Genomic DNA, 14962 nt, shown 5'->3' on the forward strand with positions numbered 1-14962 from the left:
AATGTACATTTCCCCAGATTGACTTGAAGCACCAGGTAAAACATGTTGTTGCTCTTCCTGATACATGCCCACCATCCTCGTTTAACTGACAGACGCCTGATTTTCTTTTCTTTTCCAACACTATTCCACATGGTCCTTAAGGTCAGAGAACTGCGGAGCTCCCTTAGCATTTTGATTAAGATTACGCCTCTATATTGCTGCTAAGCTCAGTGATGGTGAGGTTAGCACAAGGATAATGTGCCATATATTGTCTTATGTTTCTGAGTTTATTACCTCTGCAAAGATGTAAGTAGCCACATCACAAGGACTACCACTGCTCTTCAGTGCAATTGGGATTTTCATATAGTTGTAGAACAAAGCTACAAATGAGTACCACATCTGATGCACAAAAACAACAAATATCATGCCAGACATGCCATGAAAAAGGTTTATATATTTGCCATTTCATTTTATTGTATATCTTCATAAAAATATAGGATATATGGTTAGCTAGCAAAGCAACCATGATAACACTTAGTAATGAATTTAGCATGAATTTACTATGTAACTATGTAACACTTAGTAATGAATTTAGCATGGGGTAGATCTAGAAAATAGATAGTCACGTCATAGAAACAGAGCGGTGCGTGACGTAACTCTCTGAGATCGCCGGGAATCCCCACTGCGGACGCAAACCAGAAAGTGCTGGATCTGAACTGACTGTAGAAAATAAGTCCCAGCACGCGGGACATGAAGTCGCACAGTGACGCACTTTCCTAGCGTCCGACCGGCCAGATGAACAGTGAACCTTGATTTACCTACATAATATCTCAGTTGTAAGTTTTCACTTCTTAACATCTGTTTTAATACACATTTTATACTTCTACAGCAACCATTTACCAAGTCACATCCCCTTCCTCTTCTCAAACAGGCTCTGGCACACCCCTTTTTGAACCCTGCCCTCTCTCTAGCAGTGCACCAATTGTATCTAGTGACTGCCTGGTCACATGATCTTCCCCACTGAACTTTGCATCTTTGGTCCTCTTCTGCTGCACTGACAGCCATTTAGTGAACCCCCATGCCGAATCTTCGCCGATTGATCACAGGAGAATGTATCGATCGGCAACTTAGCTATTTACTTATTGTGTGGGTTGTATTGATGCGCATATTAAAGGGGGGGGGGAACGCAGCTTGGACTGCAGCTTTAACTTCGAAGACCGTCAAAATTAGTTCTCTCAAGGACTATATATATATATATATATATATATATATATATATATACTGTATATATATATATATATATATATATATATTTTTTTTTTTTTTTTTTTTTTAAACAACCCCTATCTATTTATTGATTTCTGTGGTGTTTCATTTCAATTTTGGCTGCTCATTTTTATATTCGAGGTTGCACACTTATGTGAACTGAACATTAATAGCAATCCTTTCTTTTTACAGCCACATAGTAATCGCAGGGTTTGTAATAGACATTGATACCAAGCATACAGCTGTTGCTTGAAATTTTAGCCTTACAAAAATAGGTAATGATGACACACTAAAATACACAGAGCATTTGGAGTTTTTTTTTAATTAGCTATATAATGACATTTGTTGAAATTGTTCAAGTTTTGATGTAGTATAAATATTTTGGTATAACTTATATATTATAGTATTATTAAGAGTATATTAGCTGCTGTAAGTGGAGTGCTTCGAGGTTTACAGCTAGGGCCAATGCTTTTTAACTTATTTATTAATGACCTTGAAGTAGACATAGAGAGCAAAGTCTCCATCTTTGCTAACGATATTAAATTGTGTAAGATAGTCAAATCAGAGCAGGATGTAATTTCTTGGCCAGGAGGCTGAGAGGCTCCCCTCTCCCCCGCCCCGTACCCACATGGAACGTACAAATACAGACAGGAAGCCGGAACTGGGGTATAAAATGCAGCGGCTATTTATTTATACAAAAACCTAAAAGGGGGTAAATGCCACTCCCTGCCAGAGTGCTCGTTTGACAGGAGAGGGAGGGGACGGTCAGCTGGCCCTTGAACCGCTGGCCTCGTGTCCCCTTCGCAAGGGGGCTCTCGAAGTCAAGTATCAATGACCCCGCCCACTCGTACTCCCCCCGGGCTCAAACCGCTCCCAGTCTGGCAAGAACAAGCACCTACCCCCCAAGAGCCGCCGCGACAAAGGCAAACTGGTCAACGACCCCGCCTGCTCGAACTTTGTTCCTTTCATTTTCCAAAAGTATCAACACTTCACAATGTAACAGAACAAAGAAACATTAATAACAGATACAATCATAACGTGTACACATGACAGGTAATACAATGGCACTGCTAACATTTCGCTGCCGATTCATAATATAATGGTCCTGCACTACGCGTAAGGGGATGGGTGGGTGGTAATCGTCTGGCAGGCAGCGAACATGCCGTGCTGCCCGCCAGCAGAGCCTTAAGTAGGCCCCAGGAAACCTCCTCCCCTTGGTAAGGGGAGGGAGGTGTGGGGGGCGGGACAGAGAGGGGAAGGCCAGCCCCCCGGTCAGGAGACACCCGCCATGCTGATGGCTATGGGGCCGTTCTACAGAAGTACTTGGATAAACTGGAAGCTTGCAGGTGAAGTTTAATACAGATAAATGTAAGGTTTTGCATTTGGAAAGCAGTAATAAGAATGCCATCTACAAGCTGAATGGGGGAAAATGAGTGTAAGGCTTAACAATAATGCTCAAAGTCAGGAAGCAGCTGCAGAGACTAACATTATATTATCATGTATAAAACGGGGTAAAGATTGAAGGAAAGATTGCATAGTTTTGCCACTGTATAAATCCTCAATAAAAAAAAACCTTATTAAACAAAACAAAAGCAGAGAAGTTACCTAACATATATAAGTGGTTTAAAAGGTCTGACATGATCAAAGTTATCCAAATTAGGATACGAGGAACTTTAAGACACATTTTTAATTGAAACGACAGTGCAAATGACACAGGGTCATCCCTTGAGATTGGAGGAAAGGACATATCACCAGCAACAAAGGAAAGGGTTCTTTACAGTAAGGGCCGTTAAAGCAGCATTTTCTCTTGTCCGTTTTTTGTTTGTTTTAATAAATGCAGCAAATAATTACATTTACGGCAATTCAATTATGTAAGCTGACAATCGACCCGTTCTCCCGTGATCAATCGGCGAAGATCCTGCTTCCCAAGGCACACAATATGGTGGCCCATGTCATGGTTAAATGGTTTCAGTAGCAACCCAAGGAAGCAACACATTAGAAATCATTAAAAAGAGCATAAAGAGTGAAACATTTTTTTAATGCATGAAGTATTATGGGTATCTAATTCTATAGTACACAACTAATTTATTTATTTAGCTGGTTCTCTGTGGATCCGTAGCTGTGAGATAGGGGCCCCCTTCTCCCTTCATCTTTTAATTTTTGCTATAGTATTGTATTGCTTTGATTTGTATTATTTGTATTGCTCTTATTTGTAAGTGCCTCACATGGTTTGTGACGGAAGATATATCAACATTGTTCCCCTGTTCCCTTTTTCTTTTGTCTCCCAATAAGATATACTGTTAAATAAACAGTTGGAAAAAAAAGGATTTTGATTGAAACACAGCTTTAAAATGGAATATACGACCCATGGAGACTTTGATGTTAGATACAGTAGCTATATTAAAGAAAAGGTTGTGGACATCTTTTATAGAAAAGAAAGGTATACTGTGATATGACAAGTTAAACATATGAAAGGTGTTGCTACAGAGAGAAATACGATCACCATTAGTGGAAGAAAAGAATCGTATTCGGCTTATAAGACATAATTGGCAAATGCTTCAATGGTTTTTTGGTTTGCCTTCCTCTGGATCAACATAACTATAAATATAAAATGATTATCTCAGGCGATTAAATTTAACAAAGGTTGAACTCGATGGACATATGTTTTTTTTCAACCTCATCTCCTGTGTAACTATAAAACTGCAATAAGGCTGCCTATTTCAAAGGAGGAAGTTGTGCGTCTTCCTAAATGGTTGGTATAGCAACCCGAGGAAGCTTATTAGTTGGAAGAGGCTTTATATTGGATTCTATAATTACAAATCCTTCACATCAATGATGATATTGAATTTAACGTTTACTTACCCTTCTTACCAATGTTGGCATCTATATGCACCCGCAAGCTGATACTTAAGCTTCAAGTTTAAAACCAAGGTATAGTTAATGGCTTAATTTGTGTACTAATTTGCTGATGTTTGTAAGGGCGGTTATTTGCAACAGCAGAAGTAATAGCGGGTTAGTGTAATATACATTTTAAACAAATTATCCTAAACTTTTACATTGGCACAAAGTCAAATGTTTTATTTTTTTGCCCACGTTTACCAAATAATAACATATAATTTAATTGATGTGAACAAAGTTATTACCACGTTACTGTAGCAGTTAACTTATAGGAAAGTATGCAATAGATATGGTCTAGTTTTTCCTATGAAGCAGGTGTCCTGCTATTGAATTAACAAGCAGCTGTGGAGGCTCTGGTATACTTAACCACAGTTGTCCATAATATTACACATGAAGTTTCCTTGAATTGTTGCGTTATACAACAAAGATTTCCTAGATGACGAGCCGAAATGTAAGTTGTAATGCAGATAATGATGAGGCACAAGGCTGGCAACATTTTTAAATGGATGGAACATCTTAGAGAAATCTTATTCACCTTAATATAAAGTTGATATACATTGGAGGCCGTCTATTGTAGCAGACCTGGTATTTAATTTTACCGGCATTTATATTTTAGTATAGCAACCAATAAAATGTATATCTCAGTGGTGTTGCATGTAGATAAATAGAAAAGAATGTATCTAACTTGTAGGAAATCAGATATGCACAGTACAGTATTTACATTTAGGTAAGGTTTGTTTGCCTTTGTGAAAGTCATTCTTACCCTGGTCAAATCACTGCTCTATAATGCATTGAAAGGCTATTCTGTACATACTGTATGTTTTGCACTTAAAGCAGCCTTCATTGTTAAACAAAAAGGTCACCCTATGTTGGGAAGCACTGATTCTCCGGAGCTGAACTGTGTTACGCTCCGGGGACCCCCTGTTTTCAGAGATACTTAGTTGCTGCCGGTTCTTCATTGATTTTAAAATCCAGAGGCATGCAGGCCAATAGGAAGCCGTGACAGATGACGTCTTAGCTTCGTATTGGCTCCCGTGCTGCAGAAGATTTAAGCCTCCATATTGTTCATCCAGCCGGAGATGCTACCTGTAGCACCTACGGAGGTAAGGATCTCAGGAAACAGGGGGTCCCTAAAACTGGGATTAGCGCAGTTCAGCTCTGTGGACCTCCTGCTTCCCACCTACAAGGGAAAAAAAACAACCCTTAGGCCCGGGCCATAGAGGGGGGGAGCCGTGCTGAGGCGAGCGGACGCTGAGGCTCGCCTGCAGAAGCTGGGCGATTTCATGCCCATACAGGCGAGCCAGCGTCCGCGATCGGAGGTGGGGGGAGACTGTAGGGAGGCGGGGCAGTGACGTCGCTGGGCCAATCGCCCGCGACGCACTGACGTCAACGTCACGGCGCCGACGTCACGGCGCCGTGACGTTGACGCAGCCCCACTCTCATTGGAGGGTTTCAGCCGACAGCGCGCTGAAAAACAGCTTGGCGCTCGGCTGAAACCTCCAACTCCTCCGCACGCCTGCGGACGCTCGCGTGAGCCCCCTCTCAAGGCATCCTCATTGAGGATGCAGGGGCTCAGCGCGGAGCGTCCGCACGCCTCAGCACGGCCTGTCCATCTATGGACACGGCCTTATGCAGAAACCACACCTTTAAGACCAATGAAATTACAATATTGTGCCTCTTATTGATGTGCATCTGTTTGACTGTGAAATCCAAGTGAGAGGCAGATGCACTAATGGTAAACACATTGGGTGTTATTTATCAGCTGTAAAACAGAGGCAAGACGATTTCCCCAGATTTATTAAGAAAAAACATCCTCATTTAAATCCCATGGTCTTAGAACCGGGAGACTTTAAAAACGAACTTCCCATTACGACCTGTTGAAATCATTTGTGACCAATGAACATTCAACAATTGCAACCTGGCTTTAAATAATATGAACAGGCTGGGCCAGTCCAGTATGAATTGAGAAAGACAAATTAAAAAAAGCCTACAGGAACAATAGAGCAAAGTTCCACATTAAAGCTGCAATATCCTACGTGTTTTTTTTTTGTTTAATAAATCAGTTCTGTACTATGAGAAAATACTTGCAGCATAAAAAAACATTTAAAGACATTTTTAATGTATTCTAATGCATCAAGCATTTTTGTTCCTATGGTACCCATTTACATAGCCAAATCCCCTTCCCCTTCTGAAACAGCATCACCTTTTGGAGCCCTGCCCTCTCTAGCAGTGAACCAATTGAATCTAGTTCATGCCTGGTCACATGATCTTCCTCACAGAACTTTGCCTGTCAGTGCAACAGAAGAGACTCCAAGATGCATTTAGTGAACCCCGAGACAATCTTCGCCGATCGATCACAGGACAACGGATCGATCAGCATCTTAGTTAATCACTTGACAGTATGTAGATTGTATTGATGCACACACACATATATATATATATATATATATATATATATATATATATATATATATATTTTGTTTTTGTTTTTTAAAGACAGCTTGATCTGCAGCTTTAACATTAATGTGTCAACCTATTCACATTTTCAAACCTAATTCAATAATTCATGCACTGCTTGGGATTTTTCCGGTGATCTAGAATGACATGGCATCCGTTATATTTGAATGAACATTTTAACTTGGCGTTTATCAACATTTACCTAGCAAGCTTATGAGAAAATTATTTGTTTCATGTTAATTAGTTAATAAGGCCTAGGAGTGTTTTATATCAATGTATCCTTTTGTTTTAGTTATTCTAGAGTTTTATTATTTAGCTATCTAATCAAAGTCTTCCAGCAAAAAAATGATTGCACCAGTTACCAAAGAAGTATTGTGTGGTGTGTTTTTTTTTTGCCCCACTTTTGCAGTGGGAAGACTTTTATAAATAAACCCCATCGTTTATTTTCTGGATGGAATGCTAATGCTAAGTTTGTTTTATTGGTTATATGTTTACTGATGTCATTGTTTTTAGAATTGAAAGAATTGTATTCTCTGCACATTCCACCGTGTCTTTGTAAAATAGCAAAACATATTTTAAAAGTACAAGGAAATTCCATTATTTGTACTAGGAAAATCTCACTCTACAGTGCTATCAAAAGAGTACTCAATTTTAAGAGCACAAAGAGAGGATAAGGAATGTTGCAAGTCACACAACAAAACGAAAATCAGCTGCAATCAACTTAATTAGTAAAAAACAAGAGGTGTGATTTGTTGGCTGATTTCTCCACCTTTCTACACATTTGCGAATAAGATATGTACAATATTTACATATCAAACAGAATATACAGTTTCAGGGGAAAAAAGGGACCCCTTTTCGTTTTTCATCATATCTTACATATTTCTCGCTCTATCCCCATGAAAATGTGCACAATTGTAGGTCTTTTATGTAAATTAACACTATACTGTATAAGAATTACAGTGTAGACAAGCAACTGATGTTAACTAAATTGATGTCATTGTATTATGTCAACAATTAACCAGATACACTGCGGTAGGTTCACGAGAAATAGGAGTTTCTCCTTCGTAGCTCGTAAATGTGTTAAACTGTTGTAATCTAATCTGAAACACTAAGATTACTATAAAGTTTAAAGTGTGTGTTCAAAATGTCACCCTTCTGCTGAAACGAAGGCCCGAAGACGAGAACGCCACTGTCTGATTGCATAATTGATAACGCATTGATCTAGCCGCTCCCACTCCTGAACAATACGTTGTTTTATTAATTCGTTTTTTCAGTCCTCCTAGCGACCGTCCTTTATCAGGAACATGTTTTAACAGTTGATTTAAGTGTTTTGGACCATAATTCTTGTTCTGTCTCAAGCAATTTATAACGTGCTTATCTTCTTCGCTAAACACCATATTTGAAACTATGTAGCTATGCACTTGATGACTGCTGATGAATCAGATATAGTGAAACACATTGAGTTGTGTACTGCAGGAGACGCGATCTGGTGCCCCCTCAACCAGATACGTTCAGACCAGAAGTGACGTAGGCAAGTCATGGGGAACACCAGAACTGAAGTCGACAGCGGTGAGATGGCAGAGTCTCTGCAATACGCCTGTTGAATTGTTACTTTTGCATGCACATTTTTAACTTGCAAAGTGTTAGTGTACACTTCGCTGTGCTTAATCTTTTTATATGCAACCCTCCTTCCCCAACTCCAAAGAAGGTCACATCAGATTGACTATTTACATGGCAGTGCTCATTCTCTCATACCTTTTGAGGGTGCTGAGTAGGTGCAGGTTGGGCTTGAATAAGCAGATAGAAAAAGGGATGGACGCCAGGAACTTTTGTAAAACATAAAAGGTGTTTTATTTGACATCCGCCTATAAGGCTCCACAGGTATTGACATATATCTCACTTGACAGAAACTCGTGGCAAAACATAATACTCTGGACTTCTTCCCCCTGGTAGCTCTCACTCCTACGCTGGGAAGATGCTTATACTTGTTACCTGTAGTAAGGGATACATTGGCAGTCTCTTGCAAAAAGTCTGTAATACGTCATTATCGGATGGGCCTCATCAGGAATACACTTCAGGCTGCTTAATTAGTAACCCGCTACAATGTACTACGTACTTCTTCCATACCTATCTGATCAGGATTGTCTTGGTGACCTTCCGGTTGGGCCGATCCAAACATACTCCAAAGTTACTATGCCGAGAACTCCTTACTAAAAGCATGCTTCCTCCTTTTCAATAGTGAGAACAATCTTGGCACTTACTAAAAAGGCAGGTTTCCTAACTGTAAACAACAAAACGGTGACAGGACACTTCTTAATACACTTAGTGTGTCATTAATCTGGTTTTCTGCCATTGGATTTTTTTTCTTTTTCTTTAAAGCTCAAAGTTTATCGCAGAATTTTCAAGGTTTTGGGGTATGGAAGTAAAAAGGGGAACAGGGGGTTTTGAAAGAACAAATTGCCACCTCAGATGTAATAAACCAAGTATACAGTACATGACAGTAAGGATCAGGGACGTGTCCTTTTCCTGTTAGTCCACGAGATCTACGTGGAAGAAGACAGAAGGGGAAATAGAGCAGGGAGGAAGAGTGGGGTGCTACAGGGGAGAGGACTAATCGGAAGGTGGGGTGGGAGTGATGAAGGGGGTGTCTAGTTTCAGGGAGGGGGCATCTGCCTTTCGATTTTTTTTAACCTAGGTGCCTTATTTTGCATTTTTTAGCATTACATTGCAGTTGACATACTCTTGACCCTTCCTCCAATCTACCTAAATTATTAGTCATTCTCTATCCTCTTCCCTCCGAGTCTGCTTATATTTTCTAAAAGCTGTAATTTTAGCTTTTACAATACCTGCCACCTCCTTTGAAAAGCATAACAGCTTTATATTCCTTGTATTTCTAACCTGGCTTACACAATTGTCTGTTGCTTTTAGTATTGTATATTTTTGTTTGTCCCACTGCTCCGGCACTCCACTGAAATAGCTATACCCTGCCAAAGAGTCCCGTAACTCAGGGGTGGCCAAACTTTGGAGTCTGCGACCCCTGCTTGCTCTCCCCCCCTGCTTCCGCCCCCCTCCTTACCTTTGGCGTCAAATGATGCAACAGGTTCACGTGACGTCACCCCTCGGGGTCATTTGCCGTGGCGACGCGTCACCGAAGACAAGGTAAGAGAAGTTGCAGAGGCCTTACGTGTTCCCTCAGAATTGAATTTAAATGCCTTGGTGGAAGAGCGCAGGGCCTCTGCAACCGCCGCGTCCCCGTCCCCCGCCCCATGGAAATCCCCCAGTTTGTGCACCCCTGCCTTAACTAATTTTCCCTATCTGAAAAGCTCATAAAATCTAAAACCTTAGTGTTTGTGTGGTATGACTCAGACTCTGTCTTTATACTGAACCACACTGCTTAATAATCAACCCAAGTGGTCACTCACAAGTACACCTGACACTCCTTCCCCATTGGCAAGTATTATGTGCAGGGTTGTTTTATTGCAAGTTGGCTCTCTCACCAATTGCTTGAGAGATGCCCCTTGGAAGAAATTCAGGATGAACATACAAAAGACTCATGCCAATTCCTCCCTTTGTTCTGGAGATCTGTAGACAACCCCAGTAAGAATGAGAAACCTTCTCACCAGTTTCCAGGGTTGCCCAAAGTGACTCAGTCTTTTCTCCAGTACCTTACTGAATTATCCTTTGTTGTTTTTCACTCCTCTCTTCCTTCCTACCTGCTCCTTTCTATGTACAGTGTAACCTGGTAGAGCTATGACCCAGTCCTGATTTACATTGTACCCTGTCTCAGTAATACAGTAGCTACAACATCCAAGTTGTCCCTCGTCATTATTTCATTATTTCAATCACTTCTGATATTTTATTTTCAAAACTTTGAGCATTTGTACATATTGCCCGAAGGGTTTTTGTTTTTTAACTGCTTTTCCCAATTTTTCCTGTTTTACCTGTACACCACCATCTGCCTGTGTTGATCTTTCTCGTATTAAAGCTGTCTTCTGTTTCCTGCTGAAATATCAAACCCAATTGCTGCCTCTTGCAGGGTTGAAGTTGGATTTATTCTAAATCATTTTACAGCCCACCTCAGCTAGTTGAAATACTCACTGTTCTGAATCCCCACCACGATGGATGCAGTCCATCTCTTTTATGTAGACCTACATACATAAATAAAAACTCTTCTTTAAGCACTTACAAAACGAGATGGCACTTGGAATAAACAGATGTATAGTGAGAAAGCTCTTCCTTCTTGGTTGGGGATCCCAGTCTAACTAACGATAGCAGTTGTCCCTCTGTGTACCAGTGTTCCTGCGCCTCTAAGCCTTGCATTCCCCCAGGCGTTCTGGCGGTCGCAGTCACGTGCTGCAGAAATCAGCGGATAACATCACGGCTAGGGAATACAGAAGAGGCCTTTTTCATGTGGAGCTCTGCAATATGCATTTCAGTATACTGTTCATGCCCCTGATGAAGCAAGAATAGGCTCACCTTATACACATTTCGTACGGCTTTCTCTCTCCAGCAAACCCCATATTTCAGTGTCTGGATGGGAGTAACACCACCTTTACCAGGGGCGGATTTCGAAATCCGCCGTGCCTAGGCATTTGCATATGCCGGACGAATCCTTTCTGCTGCCCTCCTGCTCCTCCAGATTCGCAACGTCAAATGACATCGCGGACATCACCAAAGTGATGTCACATGGCGTCTCGTTGCCATGGTAATGCAACGTCATTTGATGCCAGAACATCACGTTGCCATGGCAACGAGACGCTGTGTGACGCCACGTTGGTGTCATCCGCAGCGTCATTTGACCCTTCGAATCGGAAGGAGAAGGGCGGCCAGCATATGTAAGTGACTTCCCATCAGGCCCGATAGTCCAGAGAGTGCGGCAAATGTATATGGGGGAGGACATTTTTCCAGCACCAAAAATGTTGTCACCCTAGGCCCGAGCCTATCGGGAAATCTGCCACTGACCTTTAGGCAAGACATACTTAACGCGAGCCATGTTATTTGAAGGTAGTGTCAACTTAAAATGATGATACGCCTATGCAACTAATTTATACAACGTCCATGGTAGCTTTGTGGATATGCGTTAGCCTCGGAAAATAATGTACATTAATGATTTTTAAAATGGCCCCTTATTAGCAGAGTTAACAGATCGCTGTGAATCTGGCCCTAAGTGAGATTGTACTCCTTTGCATGCAAAGGAGTACAATCTCACTTAGGGCCAGATTAGGGCTTCTTTACTTTGTTTATTTATAAAATGTTTTACCAGGAAGTAATACATTGAGAGTTACCTCTCGTTTTCAAGTATGTCCTGGGCACATGTCTTCCAATGCCGAAGAGAAAGGTGAACAGCCGACATTCCAATATAGCTCATATAGGTAGGTGCATGTCCCATAATAAGTAGATAAACATACGATACGGTTCGCACGGGAATCAGCAGACAGCACTCAGGTTTGTGAAAAATAAAAATATTGTAGAAAAAATTACACAAATCACCAACGTTTCGGACCCACAAACGGGCCCTTCCTCAGGATCTACCTGATAAAATGGAAAAAGCTTAACGGAACTCCACTGAACTGGTGTCAAATCAATATGATGTCTTCTCTCTACCCCTTTTGTATCTAAAGCCCTCTCCCGCCTTAAATATTTCTCACCGACTGCCCCACACCTCTGGAATATCCTTCCCCTCAGTACCCGACTAGCACCCTCCCTATCCACCTTTAAGACCCACCTCAAAACACACCTGCTTAAGGAAGCATATGAGTAGCACCATGGCTAATACTATACACCGCATATATAAAGCTTGGCCCCTTGCAGACGCACTTACCAGAACGCCCTCCTACTGTCTCTGTACGTTCTTCCTACCTACCAATTAGATTGTAAGCTCTTCAGAGCAGGGACTCCTTTTCCTAAATGTTACTTTTATGTCTGAAGCACTTCTCCCCTTTATGTGTTATTTATATTATTTGTTATTTATATGATTGTCACATGTATTACTGCTGTGAAGTGCTATGTACATTTATTTATTTATTTATAAAAATGTTTTACCAGGAAGTAATACATTGAGAGTTACCTCTCGTTTTCAAGTATGTCCTGGGCATAGAGTTAAGACAAAAAATACATGGTTACAAATACAGTTACATAAATGAACAGGGTATTCATTATATACAAGACATTTCATGCACAGTTAAAGAAAATATATATTATAGGCTTATGTAACAGTTACAGACCAGATTAATGGCGCTATATAAATAAAGACATACATACAATACATACATACATACATACATACAATAGTGTGTTTACTAAACAAACATATACGATCAACGTTTCGGTCCTATTCTTGGACTATTACCAAGATGTTGATCATATACTGTATGTTTGTAAAATAAACACACTGAATTGACACAAGGCCAGTGGAATGCCGTCAAACTTTTTCTATTTTCTGGTTTTGACATGGACACAGTCAGGCCTTATTCATTAACCTGCAATACTCCTGATCGCAGCGAAATCGCGGGAAGTCTGACAATCAAGTCAATTTTACCGCAATTGGCAGTAATGAATAGGTCCCAATGTCCTTTCATCTGACAAACTTCTACTACAGTATTTTTCCCATTAAATCGTTTAGGGAAATGTCCATTGGACTACTTTTTTTAAATTCACAGATACAATTTAAGGGGAGCCAACTAGATAATGATAAATTTGAACTGATATATAAAAAAATGTTGCACTATTTAATACACAAAAAGTCTCCGCTTTGCTTTTTTTTCTAATGTCTAATGCAGAGACAGGAATCTGGTCTAAACACAGGACAAAGAGCTAGATAACTGCCAGTATTGTGTCATTACTGTTTCCATGGGGACAAACAGCTTAATGAACACATGTACAAAGTGTGGATTCCAACTACCCAGCTCCTATTATTTAAAATTCTTAAATAACACGTGAGCATATCACATTTCCAAGCACATATAAAGAAGCACAATAAGGAATAATTATAGGTGCACTAAAAATGGTTTAAAACATATACATAATATGAAATGTCACTTATATGTGGATGAAAATCAATGCTCAGCAATTGTAATTAGAATAAAATAGGTTATGCAAAGATGTGATTTTACCCCACTTTATTTATTTTAATAATATGTTTGTATTTTATATGATGCAAAGTGATTGTCTTAGCAGAAGCCAGGAAAAGCTAATTACTAAGGACTTTATTACCAATAAAGTAATGAACTGCAAGGAAAATTACCAGCATGATTATGGATTTTTAAAAACTCAGTCTTGGTTACCGCAGCTTTGAAACCGGTCCTGCGAGTTTGAGCTTGAAGCGAAAAAATAAATAACAGAATGTGTTCTTTTACTAAAAATGTTACTCTTCTGGCTTGATATAAAATAGTATTGGAATGATGAAATAAATAATAATTAAAGATAGTAGAGAGTGTGTTTATCTGGTGAGTGCTTTCACGTTTACAGCGACTCCAATGAACGTTGCTACTCAAAACAGAAACAATTTTACAGATGGACTAAACAGGGTACGTGGAATTGTTATTGCATCAGACTACAGAATGCTACATCTGGTGTTTAATAAATATTACCGTGCTAGTTATTGAGATAACACCAGCGTGCTCAAAATTTAATCAAGGGCTTAAAAAATATATTTATCGTCTTGGGACTAAAACATTGGCACATGCTATCCTTTTAATGTAATCGGCGCTCGCGACTGCGCTGCATGTGTCCTTGTTTGTGCCAGGACAAATATGCTCACCCTACACATACTTTATGTACACTTTAGTTAGTCTATCAATATGGGATACAGGAGCGTTCAAGTGAGCACCATATATCAAGGCTCCATAACACATGCAATGTATTATATGTAAAGACCATGTTCTCAATAAAACACTTGTATTTCTGTATTTATTTGCACACACTAATAAATGCACATGAGCAGGCCCTCGTTACCTTTGGTATCTGTTTGCTCTTGTTTGTCCTTATTTGGTATGTCATTCTGTTTATGTAATTTATATCACTCTGTACCCCCATTGCACGGCGCTACGGAATATGTTATAAATGATGATAATTGATCAAATCGTTGATATTTAAGTTGCACTGAGCAGAAAGTTCAACCATCCAATGGGAGACAGGCAGTCTTGTTGGTTTCACACTCCAGCAGAAATAGGTACTATAGGTACACCTGGTTCAAACAGGTACAGGACATAAGAAATAGGTACTGTATTTGCTACCTAGGTACAGTTTGAGGGCATGTAGAATTTGGTGCAATCAAACATCTTCCTCCCCATAAAACACAACACATTTAGATCAGACAGTCTATCTCCCCATAATTTTTTTTAACATGATTACAAAGGGTGTT

Source organism: Ascaphus truei, chromosome 9 (genome assembly GCF_040206685.1).
Source record: "Ascaphus truei isolate aAscTru1 chromosome 9, aAscTru1.hap1, whole genome shotgun sequence".
Lineage (NCBI taxonomy): Eukaryota > Metazoa > Chordata > Amphibia > Anura > Ascaphidae > Ascaphus > Ascaphus truei.